Raw genomic sequence first — 13063 nt, 5'->3', positions numbered from 1 at the left:
TATAGATGTGAGGCTTATTTTTGAGTAGTGGCGATAGTGAGTTCGAGGGTAAAGGGTTCTGTACAGGATGTTCTTCCCAGGTGCCTGTGAACCGAGGCTCCCTATTTGGCCCTCTCTGGTTGATGATGGGACACTTTCCTCTTGTGTGGGACACTTAAAGGAATTGATGGAAGGGCACCACAAGGAGTGGAGCTTGCAGCTTAATTTGACTCAACTTAGGGAAACTTACCAGGTCCAGAAATAGTAAGGATTGACAGATTGAGAGCTCTTTCTTGATTCTATGGGTGGTGGTGCATGGCCATTCTTAGTTGGTGGAGTGATTTGTCTAGTTAATTCCATTAATAAATGAGACCTCAGCTTGCTAACTAGCTACGTGGAGGTTCCCCTTCGCGGCCAGCTTCTTAGAGGGACTATGGCCTCCTAGGCCATGGAGGTTTGAGGCAATAACAGGTCTATGATGCCCATAGATGTTCTAGGCCTCATGCGCGCTACACTGATGCAACCAATGAGTTTTTCTCCCTAGCTTGAAAGGTTTGGGAATCTTGCAAAATTGCATCGTGATGGGGATAGACCATTGCAATTATTGATCTTCAATGAGGAATTCGTAGTAAGTGTGAGTCATCAGCTCGTGTTGACTACATCCCTACCCTTTGTACACACTGCCCGTCGCTCCTATTGATTGAATGATCCAATGAAGTGTTTGGATCATGGCAATGATGGCGATTCTTGTCGGTGACGTCGTGAGAAGTTCATTGAACTTTATCATTTAGAGGAAGGAGAAGTCATAACAAGGTTACTGTAGGTGAACCTGTGGTAGGATCATTGTTGGTTTGAGACCCTGAATCATGTAGGGGATGGAGCTGGCCTCCTCCCTAGCCCAAAAATCTTGGTGACATGCGAACACTTGGGGATTGCAGCAATGTGCTAGATGGCCAAGCTATGGGTCTAGTGTCATCGAGGTCGAGGGTCACATTGAATGCCATGATCGAAAGCATGGATTCCCCACAAGGTGAAGAAGAGACTCAAATGCAATTCAGATTAGGATTGGTGCCTTTGAATGATGTTTGTGTCAGAGCGAGAGTTCTCTGCTTGGTGTTAGTTCAAAGGGGGTCCAAGCTTCATCCCCCATTGAGATTTCATGGTCCGATCACATGCGCGGTGCTATGACAGGGATCCGTTATTTTGACGATGGCAAGTCAGGACTGCCGCGACCCCCTGTTGCCTTGTAGGGGCCCCATCCGCTAACACGGCTCTACCACGTGTCAACTCCCACCTTTGCAAGGTGATGGGGTAGGGACACACCATAGAATTCCTCGTCGCACCCATTGGGTGCTCGAGGTTTGGGATGTGTCAACACCCAACACACAGGTGCATCGCACACCTTAGAAATCCAAAGAATGAAGTGTACGATCTAGCACCTTGTGCACTTGGGTCACCGAAAGACAAAACATAACAAAATCATGACTCTCGGCAAGCGATATCATCAAGTCTTTGAACACAAGTTGTGCCCGAGGCCTCGACCAAGGGCACGTCTGGTTGGGTGTCACACTACAAAATTTTGCCCTCCCTAGAAAGGAGTGGAGATGGTCGTCTGTGTTTGTGAGGAACTTTATTTTGGGCTCAGTGGCTCATCGTAGTATGAGCATGCTGCATCTCCATCACATCCCCAAGTCAGGTGTGAATACCCACTGAGTTAAATCATATCAATAAGCAGAGGAAAATAAACTTACCAAGATTCCCCTAGTAATGACGAGTGAACCAGGAAGAGCCCAACATAAAAATTGATGGTCGTGCCTATCAAATTGTAGTCTGTAGAAGCATCCTCAATGACAGACCAAGCCCAAGTCCTGTGGAAGGGGGTGCCAGAGAGCGTGAGAGCATCGTTGGGCCCAGACCCTATCGTACCATGAGGCACTGTCAGCGAGTTGGGTTATTTGGGAATGTAGCCCTAATCAGGTGGTAAATTCTGTCTAAGGCTAAATATGGGTGAGAGACTGTTAGCGAACAAGGACTACGAGGGAAAGATGAAAAGGACTTTGAACAAAGAGTTAAAGAGTGCTTGAAATTGCCAGGAGGGAAGTGGATGGATACCAGCAATGTGCCTTGGTCAGATGCAAAATGGTGTGAGCCGGTCCACTGCTCAGTTCGAGGGATGTGCCAGCGCGAGCTATCATGGTGGCACAAGCGCGACCTTCTGGCACAAGGAAGCTGACTGGCGAGATCCCCTCTTGAGGGGTGCACCGCCGATTGACCCTGATCTTGTGTGAAGGGTTTGAGTGTGAGCACACTTGTTGGGACCAGAAAGATGGTGAACTATGCCTAAGTAGGGCGAAGCAAGAGGAAACTCTGGTGGAGGCTCGTAGTGATACTGACGTTCAAATCATTCGTCTAACTTGGGTATAGGGGTGAAAGACTAATTGAACCGTCTATTAGTTGGTTTCCTTCAAAGTTACCCTCAGGATAGCTGGAGCTCACGTGTGAGTTTTATTGTGTAAAGCAAATGATTAGAGGCATCGGGGGCATAATGCCCTCAACCTATTCTCAAAATTTAAATAGGTAAGTCGGCACGGCTGCTCTATTGAGCCATGCCATAGAATCGTGAGCTCCAAGTGGGCCATTTTTGGTAAGAAGAACTGGCAATGCGGGATGAACCGAAAGCCAAGTTACGGTGCCAAATTGTGCACTAACCCAGATCCCACAAAGGGTGTTGGTTGATTAAGACAGCAAGACGTTGGTCATAGAAGTTAAAATCTACTAAGGAGTGTGTAACAACTCACCTGCCAAATCAACTAGCCCTAAAAATGGAAGGCACTGAGGTGCGCAACCTATACTCGACTGTCGGGGCATGTGCCAGGCTCCGATGAGTAGGAGGACGTGGGGGTTGTTGTGAAACCTTGGGCATGATCCTAGGTGGACTGGCCCCCGGTGTAGATCTTGGTGGTAGTAGCAAATATTTAAATGAGAACTTTGAAGACTGAAGTGGGGAAAGGTTCCATGTGAATAGCACTTGGACATGGGTTAGTCGATCCTAAGAGATGGGGAAACCCTGTTTCAAGGGCACACTTTGCGTGATCATCGAAAGGGAATCGGGTTAATATTACTGAACTAGGATGTGGTGATGGACGGAAATGTTAGGAAATCTAGAGATGTCGGTAGGGGCCCCGGGAAGAGTTATCTTTTCTTTTTAACAGCCTACCCACCCTAAAATTGGTTCAACTGGAGATAGGGTCTAGTGGCTGGAAGAGCACCGCATGTCCCACGGTGTTTGGTGTGCCTTCGATTGCCCTTGAAAATCTAGAGGATTGAGTACCATTCATGCCTGGTCATACTCATAATCACATCAGGTCTCCAAGGTGAACAGCCTCTGGTCAATAGAAAAATGTAGGTAAGGGAAGTCAGCAAAATGGATGCGTAACTTTGGGAAAAGGATTGGCTCTAAGGGGTGGGCCTAGGGGTTTGCACCCCAAACTCGTGGGTTGTTGGCAGCCTACCCAAGCTGCTCCTGTGGCGAGGGCAGGCCGTCGCGTGTTGATCAGGCAATGGACCCAGGATGTAGGACCCACCAATAGGGAGTGTGAGCTGGGTTTAGACCGTCATGAGACAGGTTAGTTTTACTCTACTGATGATCTGCGCCACGATAGTAATTCAACTTAGTTTTACCCTACTGATGATCCCGTTGTGATAGTTGGAGCAACCTTGGATATTAATTTCAAGCAGTGGGTGAGAAGAATCTTTTGTAGATGACTTAAATAAGTGATGGGGTATTATAAGTGGTAGAGCGGCCTTGTTGCCACGATCCACTGAGATTAAGCCCTCTGTCACCTCGATTCGTAAAACCTTTTTTGACTCTGAGGTGGGTGGGGTTTGTAATTTGTGCAAGGGTGAGAAAATCTTTCAAGTGCCAAATTTTCGATGGGTGGGGTTTGCAAATTTATTTATTTTTTGTGAGGTCATAACAAATCATCTCTCAGGTACCAAATTCCTGGCAGCTGGGGTTTGTAATTTGTGCGAGTGCGGGAAAATCTTCCAAGTGCCAAATTCTGGGCAGGTGGGGTTTGCAATTTTCACAAGGGCAGGAAACTCTCCCAAGTGCCAAATTCTTGGTGGGGGTTTGTAATTTCTGCCAGGGCAAAAAAATCTTCCAAGTGCCAAATTTTGAGCGGGTGGGGTTTTGTGAAAATTTTTGCGAGGGCAAAGAAATCTCCCAAGTGCCAAATTCTTGGTGGGTGGGGTTTTGTAAAAATTTCCGCAAGGGCGAAAAAATCTCTCAAGTGCCAAATTCCCGGTGGGTGGGGTTTGTAATTTGCACAAGGGCGGGAAAATCTTCTAGGTGCCAAGTTTCGAGCGGGTGGGGTTTGCAATTTTCATGAGGGCGAAAAAATCTCCCAGGTGCCAAATTCTTGGTGTGTGGGGTTTGTAATTTCTGTTGGGGTAGAAAAATCTCCCAAGTACCACATTTTGGGCGGGTGGTTTTTGTAAAATTTTTTGTGATGGCGAAAAATCCTCCCAAGCGCCAAATTTCGAGGGGGTAGGGTTTACAATTTCTGCGAGGGCAAAAAAAATCTCCCAAGTGCCAAATTATCGGTGGGTGGGGTTTGCAATTTTTGCGAGGACGTAAAAATCTCCTAGGTGCCAAATTCCTGGCAGGTGGGGTTTGTAATTTTTGCCAGGGCAGAAAAATATCTCGATTACTAAATTCCGGGTGGGAGGGAGGGGTTATGTAGAAATTTCTGCCAGGGCAAAAAAATCTCCCGAGTGCCAAATTTCGAGCGAGTGGGATTTTGTAAAATTTCCACGAGGGGGAAAAAAATCTCCCAAGTCCCAAATTTTGAGTTGGTGGGGTTTGCGATTTTTGAAAGGGCAGAAAAATCTCCCAAGTCCCAAATCCCCAGCGGGTGGGGTTTTGTGATTTTTGCGAGTGCGAAAAAATCTCTCGAGTGCCAAAGTTTCCTCAAGGGCTAAAAAGTATTCCAAGTGCAATTTCTATGTGGGTTGGGTTCGTAATCAGTGCAATTTTGGGCGGGTCGGGTTTGCAATTTCTGTGAGGGTAGAAAAATCTTCCAAGTCCAAATTTTGGGCGGGTGGGGTTTCATAATTTCCAAGTGCCAAATTCTGAACGGGTGGGGTTTGTAAATTCCATGAGGGTGGAAAAAGCTTTCAAGTCCAAATTTTTAGCGGGTGGGATTTGTAAATTTTTGTGAGGTTAGAAAAATCTTCTGAGAGCAAATTCTAGGCGGGTCCCCAGGTTTTCTAATTTTCGCGAGGGTAGACGACTCATGTACGTGATCCAAAATTGGTCAACTTATTTTTTTGGTTAACGCCCAAAGTTTTGAACTCAAATCGAGTTGGCTACCCCAACTTGAATTGCCTCGATCCTAATCACCTCTGACTTTTTCACACAACCCATGTCACCATGCTTGACTTGATTCTAAGTGCCCTGAGTCATGCCAAGTCAACCCCACCAAGTCATCTCAATGAGTTGACTCTCTAAGTCTGCTCACCAAGCTAGCTCAAGCATAAGTGTCAAGAAGTTATTGCAAATTTTTGATGGAAAAATATGCTAAAAATCTTTAGGCTCACCATTGGAGACCTTAGAGTTCCTGAGTGAGGTTTGAAAAATTGAGGGAAGGGTTGTAGTAGCATTCCTGAGCCTATAGATTAGGAGCTAGCATTTCTAAAAAGTGGTTATAATAGTGAATCAGAGCAACAATTCGTGAGTTATGGCCTTCGAAAGTTGGGCTATCAAAATTTCTAAAATAATTTGTCAGAGATGTATTAGGTAGACTTATGTGTATTGTCAGGGTCTTCTAGCCATAGGTATTTAAGTCCGAGCATCTAGAACCTTCCTGGTCAGTATACAATTGCCTATTTAAGAAAGGCCCGAACATTGTCTAGGACAACTCTGGGTGATAGCTGGCAGCTTGTCTTGCAGACTATTGCAGTGAATGTACCCGTGTGGGTTAGCATATTATGCTTATGAATTATGCAATTCCACTTCTGCGGTCCAAATGACAAGACCACATTTTGTTCTCACATTTTCTATTATTTCTATGGTTCTGTTATAAGTTTATGGTATTAACGAGACCTTCTTGCGTCACCTCACCAAGTCACATCTTTAGCCCTACTCATAATGTTAGCTTTCCAAGTTAGCTCAACAAGTCGACTGTTCAAGCACGCTTGCCAAGTCGACACTTTTAGTTTGCTCACAAGGTCTTCTCGCATGGTCAGCTCATCGAGTGACCCCACCAAGTCGCCTCAATGACCCAACTCATCTAGTTGCCTCACCAAGTTTACTCTTTAAGTCAGCTCACCAAGTCAGCTCATCAAGTTGCCTCTCCTCAGGGATGGGGACCAAGGGTTGGATAGCTTCACTCATTGGGTCACCTCACCAAGTGGGGTCGCCAAGTCACCCCACCAAGTAGCCTCAACAAGTTGACTCTTTCAGTTTTCTCAACAATTTGGCTCACCAAGTCAGCCTACCATCTCGCCTTGCCAACTTTCCCAACCAAGTTTCCTTTTTAAGCTCGCTCACCAATTTGACTCACCAGCTCAGCTCCCCAGGTCGGCGCACCAAGTGCTCTCACCAAGAAAAAATCTTTAAGTTCAATCATCAACTCACCACACGAGGTTGGCACACCAAGTTGACTCTTTAAGTCCGTTCATTAAGCCACCCCAAAAGGTCGACACACCAAGTACTCTCACCAAGTCAAATCTTTAAGTTCGATCATCAAGTCACCACATGAGGTTGGCGCACCAAGTTGACTCTTTAAGTCCATTCATCAAGCCACCCCACAAGGTCGGCACACCAAGTACTCTCAGTAAGTCAACCCTTTAAGTCTGTTCATGAAGTCACCCAACCAGGTCGGCCCACCAAGTACTCTCACCAAGTCGACTCTCTAAGTCTATTAATCAAGTCACCCCACCAAGTACTCCCACCAAGTTGACTCTTTAAGTTTGCTCATCAAGTCGAGCCACCAAGTACTCTCACCAAGTCGACTCTTTGAGTTCGTTCATCAAGTCATGCCACCAAGTACTCTAACCAAGTTGATTCTTCAAGTGCGTTCATCAATTCACCCCACCAAGTACTCTCAACAAGTCGACTCTTTAAGTCTGTTCATCAAGTCACCCCAGCAAGTACTCTCACCAAGTCAACTCTTTAGGTCTGTTCACCAAGTCACCTAGCCAAGTTGACCCTTTAAGTCCATTCATCAAGTCACCCCACCAAGTACTCTCACCAAGTTGACTCTTTAAGTCCTTTCATCAACTCACCCCACCAAGTCGACTCTTTAAGTCTGTTCATCAAGTCTCAAGACCAAGTACTCTCACCAAGTCGACTATTTATGTCTATTCATCAAGTCACCCCACCAAGTCAACTCTTTAAGTTTGTTCATCAGTTCACCCTGCCAAGCACTCTCACCAAGTGGACTCTTTAAGTCTGCTCATCAAGTTGAGCCACCAAGTAATTTCACCAAGTCGACTCTTTGAGTTTGTTCATCAAGTGACCCCAAAAAGTACTCTAACCAAGTCGGTTCTTCAAGTGCGTTCATCAAGACACCCCAACAAGTAATCTCACCAAGTCGACTCTTTAAGTCCGTTCATCAAGTCACCCCACTAGGTTGGCCCACCAAGTACTCCCACAAAGTCAACTCTTTAAGTCCATTCATCAGTTCACCCTGCCAAGTACTCTCACCAAATTGACTCTTTAAGTCTGCTCATCAAGTCGAGCCATCGAGTACTCTCACCAAGTCGACTCTTTGAGTCCGTTCATCAAGTCAACCCACCAAGTAATCTAACAAAGTCAATTCTTGTAGTGCGTTCATCAAGTCACCACACCAAGTACTCTCAGCAAGTTGACTCTTTAAGTCTATTCATCAAGTCACCCCACCAAGTACTCTCACCAAGTCAACTCTTTAGGACTGTTCACCAATTCACGCTGCCAAGTCGACCCTTTAAGTCCATTCATCAAGTCACCCCACCAAGTACTCTCACCAATTTGACTCTTTAAGTCCTTTCATCAACTCACCCCACCAAGTCGACTCTTTAAGTCCATTCATCAAGTCTCCATAACAAGTACTCTCACCAAGTCGATTGTTTATGTCCGTTCATCAAGTCACCCCACCAGGTCGGCCCACCAAATTGACTCTTTAAGTCTGTTCATCAGTTCACCCTGCCAAGTACTCTCACCAAGTGGACTCTTTAAGTCTACTCATCAAGTAAGGCCACCAAGTACTCTCACCAAGTTGACTCCTTGAGTTTGTTCATCAACTCACCCCACCAAGTACTCTAACTAGGTCAATTCTTCAAGTGCATTCATCAAGTCACCCCAAAAAGTACTCTCACTAAGTCGACTCTTTAAGTCCATTCATCGGGTCACCCCACCAAGTCGGGCCACCAAGTACTCCCACCAAGTTGACTCTTTAAGTTCGTTCATCAGCTCACCCCGCAAAGTACTCCCACCAAGTTGACTCTTTAAGTCAGCTCATCAAGTCGAGCCACCAAGTACTCTCACCAAGTGGACTTTTTGAGTTTGTTCATTAAGTCACCCCACTAAGTAATCTAACCAAGTCAATTCTTCAAGTGTGTTCATCAAGTCACCCCACCAAGTACTCTCACCAAGTTGACTCTTTAAATCTACTGATCAAGTCACCCCACCAAGTACTCTCACCATGTCAACTCTTTAGGTTCATTCATCAAGTCACCCTGCCAAGTCAACCCTTTAAGTCCATTCATCAAGTCACCCCACAAAGTACTCTAACCAAGTTGACTCTTTAAGTCCTTTCATCAAGTCACCCCACCAAGTCAACTCTTTAAGTCCGTTCATCAAGTCACCAGAACAAGTACTCTCAACAAGTCGACTCTTTATATCCCTTCATCAAGTCACCCCACAAGGTTGGCCCACCAAGTACTCCCACCAAGTTGACTCTTTAAGTTTGTTCATCAGTTCACCCCACCAAGTACTCTCACCAAGTTGACTCTTTAAGTCTTGTCATCAAGTCGAGCCACCAAGTACTCTCACCAAGTTGTCTCTTTGAGTCCGTTCATCAAGTCACCCCACCATGTACTCTGACCAAGTTGATTCTTCAAGCGCGTTCATCAAGTCACCCCACCAAGTACTCTCACCAAGTTAACTCTTTAAGTCTGTTCATCAAGTCACCCCACCAAGTACTCTCACCAAGTCAACTCTTTAGGTCCATTCATCAAGTCACCCTGCCAAGTCAACCCTTTAAGTCCATTCATCAAGTCACCCCACCAAGTACTCTCACCAAGTTGACTCTTTAAGTCCTTTCATGAAGTCTCCAGAACAAGTACTCTCACCAAGTCAACTACTTATGTCCTGTTGGTGCTAAAAAATTGCATGGTCAATTTTGAGCACCATTGAAATTTTGAGTCCTATAAATGCTTAAAAAATGACTTTGTACATGACTGTTAGTTTGTGCCCCGCTGTTGAGTTAATGCATAAATGGTGTTTAATGTTTCTAACACCTTCCATTCAGCCTATCTACCTATTCCATGAAGTTAAAACATCATTTCAAGATGTTTGGCGAAGTCCTATTTTAAGCAATTGCCAAACCTGCATTTCCACCATAGTGTCAGACAGCGATAGGAGGCTGTGTTTGCCAGTGAATATCTTGCACCCAGAAATGTGTCATGACCTTCCACTTTGAGAATATCTAATATCCATACATAAGAGCCTATTTTCTAGATTTCTTGTCATTTCAAATCCGTTTGAATAGGTTTTGAATCCCTCAAAGTTGGTCATTCACTATTTTCATTCATTTGCACTTTGTACACAATACTGGGAAGCCCTATTTGACGTACTATAAATTCTGACCAATTGATCAAAATCTTGAAATTCCTATTGCACTATATTGTAGATGTCAAAAACTTGTTATGTTTCAAGTTTCAGCTCTTGACGAATCCGTTTGAGCAGTTTTCAAGGGTGATTGCAAATGGAATTTCTAACCTTTCACTGGTGTTTGAAAGTGCAGATTAATTGGTAGCCCTGTTCGTGACATTTTATCTCCTAATCCATGATTGGTCAAGTCAAATGGTTTGTTCTCTTGTATTTTCCACTAAAAATACTACAAGTGTGCCAGTTTTCAGAACTTGATGAATCTGTCTTCACACTTTTCTAGGGTCAATCCATTTATAAAAATTGTTATGTTGTCATTGTTTCCTGTCCTGCAAATCCAAGTAGCCAGTTTCAAACCTTCGCCTAATATGCATCATGATTCTTCAAGAGCCCAAATCATAGAATCATATTCTCCTCATGAAAATATACCAGTGCCCCAATTTCCAGAATCTCAAGTGCCTGTTTGCCTAGTTTTCAAGGCCAAAACCAAACACAATTTCTTGCATTCTAACATGTTTATCTGCAGATGATTTCAAGTGAGCAACTTTAGAGATTGATATCTTTTGACACTGATATTGTCATGCGACGAGATCAGGAAGACCTATTGAACATGTAAGAGAGAATAGAGATCTTAAGTTTCAAAGCTTGGTCAGGTGTCTAAATTAGTTTTTAAAGCCAGGCAACAAGCCTCTTGATTGAGATTTCATAGTAATGCAGAAGTGATTTAAAATGAGTTTCTGTGGCGTGTTTTTCTTCAAATTTGGTTCTAGACAATTCAAGGAGATTTTTGGATCAGTTTTGCATTTCAGTCGTTCCAAAACAAAATTTTTTAGCCAGACCCACTTTGGGGCTCGGCTAAATTCATCAAATTTGTGATAGCTGGTGAGATTTTAAGATGGTTTGGACAAAGAAATCATGAACATGATGAAATGAGAAGGTTTGAAATAGAGAAGAAATGTGAATTTTGGAGACAGAGATGGGAATACAGAGTTAAATGGTTTCTCTCTTTTTAAACCCAAATTTTTAAAAGTGAATGGCAGGGGAGGCCGCTTCAATGGGGAAGCCTTTTCAAAATAGGAAAGCAACTTAAGTAAGAGGAATAACACATCATAAAGATTATCACACCATTAATGGAAACTAAAGCAACAACGTAGAAGTTGTAGGCCAAGTAAGCCGTAGTCAAGTGCTAAACATGGGATGCCAATGTAAAAGGCACCATCTATGCTAGTTAAAGGAGGACAAGACGCCAGTCAAATTGCAATGGGCAGATTGTGCCAAGTGCATTGAAGGAAACACTCCACGCATGAAAAAGTATAAAGATGCCCATGCAAGGTCATCCATTAAGAAGTGACATTCCACATGTTAAAAGAGATGCGCAAGGAGCAAAGGGAGGGTAGCGCATTGAAAGCGAGATCCAACGCATCAATTTGAAAGCTAAAACAAGAAGAAGGCAGCATAGACAATAAAGAATAGTCAAAACAAGAAATTTATTCACTCACACCCATGCAAGTAGAATCCCTTGCAATGCCCACATCCCACGCTGAAGGAGGCAGCGTATTGAAGATGTGAGCCCATGTGTTTTAAAAGGATCCCACAGCTTCAGTAGGTAATTTTCAGAGTAGACCATGCAATATAGAGAGGAATCCATCTGAAGAATATTGAGGTGGCATGTTGAGGAAGAATTCCATGCTAAGATAGAGAACTGACATATGCAAGGAAGCCGTGGGCAACAATGGAGGCAGGAGATTCTTAACCATAGTCAAAATCTGAGTAGAACGCCTTAAGTGAATAAAAATATATCAAAAAAGAAGATAAAACAATCCATGCATTAAAACAAAGCACCCACGCAAGCCAAGTGAAAATGCAGAGAGGGAACTCAATGCAAAGGATATAGACTACAGGTGAACTGTTTTATTGTTGAGAAGATGCCAAAGTCAAAGTAACGACTAGCAGATAAGAAACCAAATGCAAATGGAGGCAGCAGCAGAAGTATAAAGGCTACACATGCATAAAACAAAGAGGCGTATCTAGCGAAGTAGCAAGCCACCATCATAGTAAAAGATCATTCACATGGAGAATGGAGGGGAAAACAATGATAAAAATTATTCCCACATTTACTATGGAAGAGGACAATATAGTTTTTAAATACCATGCAACACATTATTCAATATGAATTCAAGTAAAGGCCTTTTGTAAAGGCAACTGCATGGTATGGGTCCCATTCATCTGGCCATTTGGAAGATAAGTATAATTTTAAACAAATGCGTAGTCTAAGTTGGTGATGTCAGCACGATTTGAGGCGTCGAAAAACCAAAAATCCGGCCAGTTCGCCAACTCGCTAGCTGGAAAATCTTGGTAACTCCGGCTAGCGAAGTAGCGAGGTCGCTGGAAAACCATAAAAATCTGGAAAGATCCAAAATGTTATGTGGGTCCCATTGCAGTGCCGTCAGCAAATCAAATCATGACAAGTGGCAGATGGTTGAGCGAGCAGGAGGTGATATGCATGATCAGATCGATTGCAATGAGATTGTGCCACGTGGCACATCCAGCGGTCCTCGCTTACTTGCCAAGTAGAAGATGCACGAGGTTTAATATAGTGTGGTAGAGACGATGACATGGCGTGAGTGACTAGGAAATGACTATACGTTGAAGGAGCAAATCAAAAAGTGCCACGTGTCATCAGCTTGGTCAACAGGTTTGACCCCAGATTCAAAGGATAGGAGAAAATTTGAAGAATGTAAAAAATAGTTTTTAATTATTTTCTAAAAAGGTTTGCACATGAATGAGTTTTAAAATCAAAGGGGATTTTTAATAGATGTCTAAAACCTTAGAATATTGTTAAATTTTTCAAAATTTAAAATCAAAGTTGCAGACCTGAATATTTTCTAACAGGGGAGCATTTTTCAATTTGAGATTTTGGGCGTCTTCGAGAGGCTAGATATGCCTTATCATATACTGCCAAAATCGTGAGAATCCAAATTTTCAATTTTTGAAGTTTTTTTTTGCACAAGTGCTTCCTAGTTTGAGCTATAGCTAGAAACGTGAATTTTGGGGTTTCCTCAATGGAATGGGTAAAAAATTGAAAATCCAGTTAGGGGATCAGTAAAACTTGGAAAGAATGCGGTTGGAGTTCACTTTTCTCGCATTCACCCAATTTAACCTGATTTTTGCCAAGCATTTCAATGGGTAAATAAGATATTTTGGTGACTT

At 43.5% G+C, this 13063-nt stretch overlaps 2 pseudogenes; both read left to right on the top strand.

Annotated features, from left to right (window-relative positions):
• Positions 1–102: 102 nt before the first annotated feature.
• Positions 103–825, top strand: LOC149573809 (18S ribosomal RNA; annotated as a pseudogene; the record flags this gene model as incomplete).
• Positions 826–1661: 836 nt separating this feature from the next.
• On the top strand, positions 1662–3832 carry LOC149573808 (25S ribosomal RNA; annotated as a pseudogene).
• Positions 3833–13063: the final 9231 nt, after the last annotated feature.

The sequence above is a fragment of the Cupressus sempervirens genome, chromosome 2, assembly GCF_028749045.1.
Source record: "Cupressus sempervirens isolate cs-2001-9-10 chromosome 2, ASM2874904v1, whole genome shotgun sequence".
Taxonomy (NCBI): domain Eukaryota; kingdom Viridiplantae; phylum Streptophyta; class Pinopsida; order Cupressales; family Cupressaceae; genus Cupressus; species Cupressus sempervirens.
Note: the sequence above shows the minus strand (reverse complement) of the source record. Positions and strands in the feature narration are given on the sequence as shown.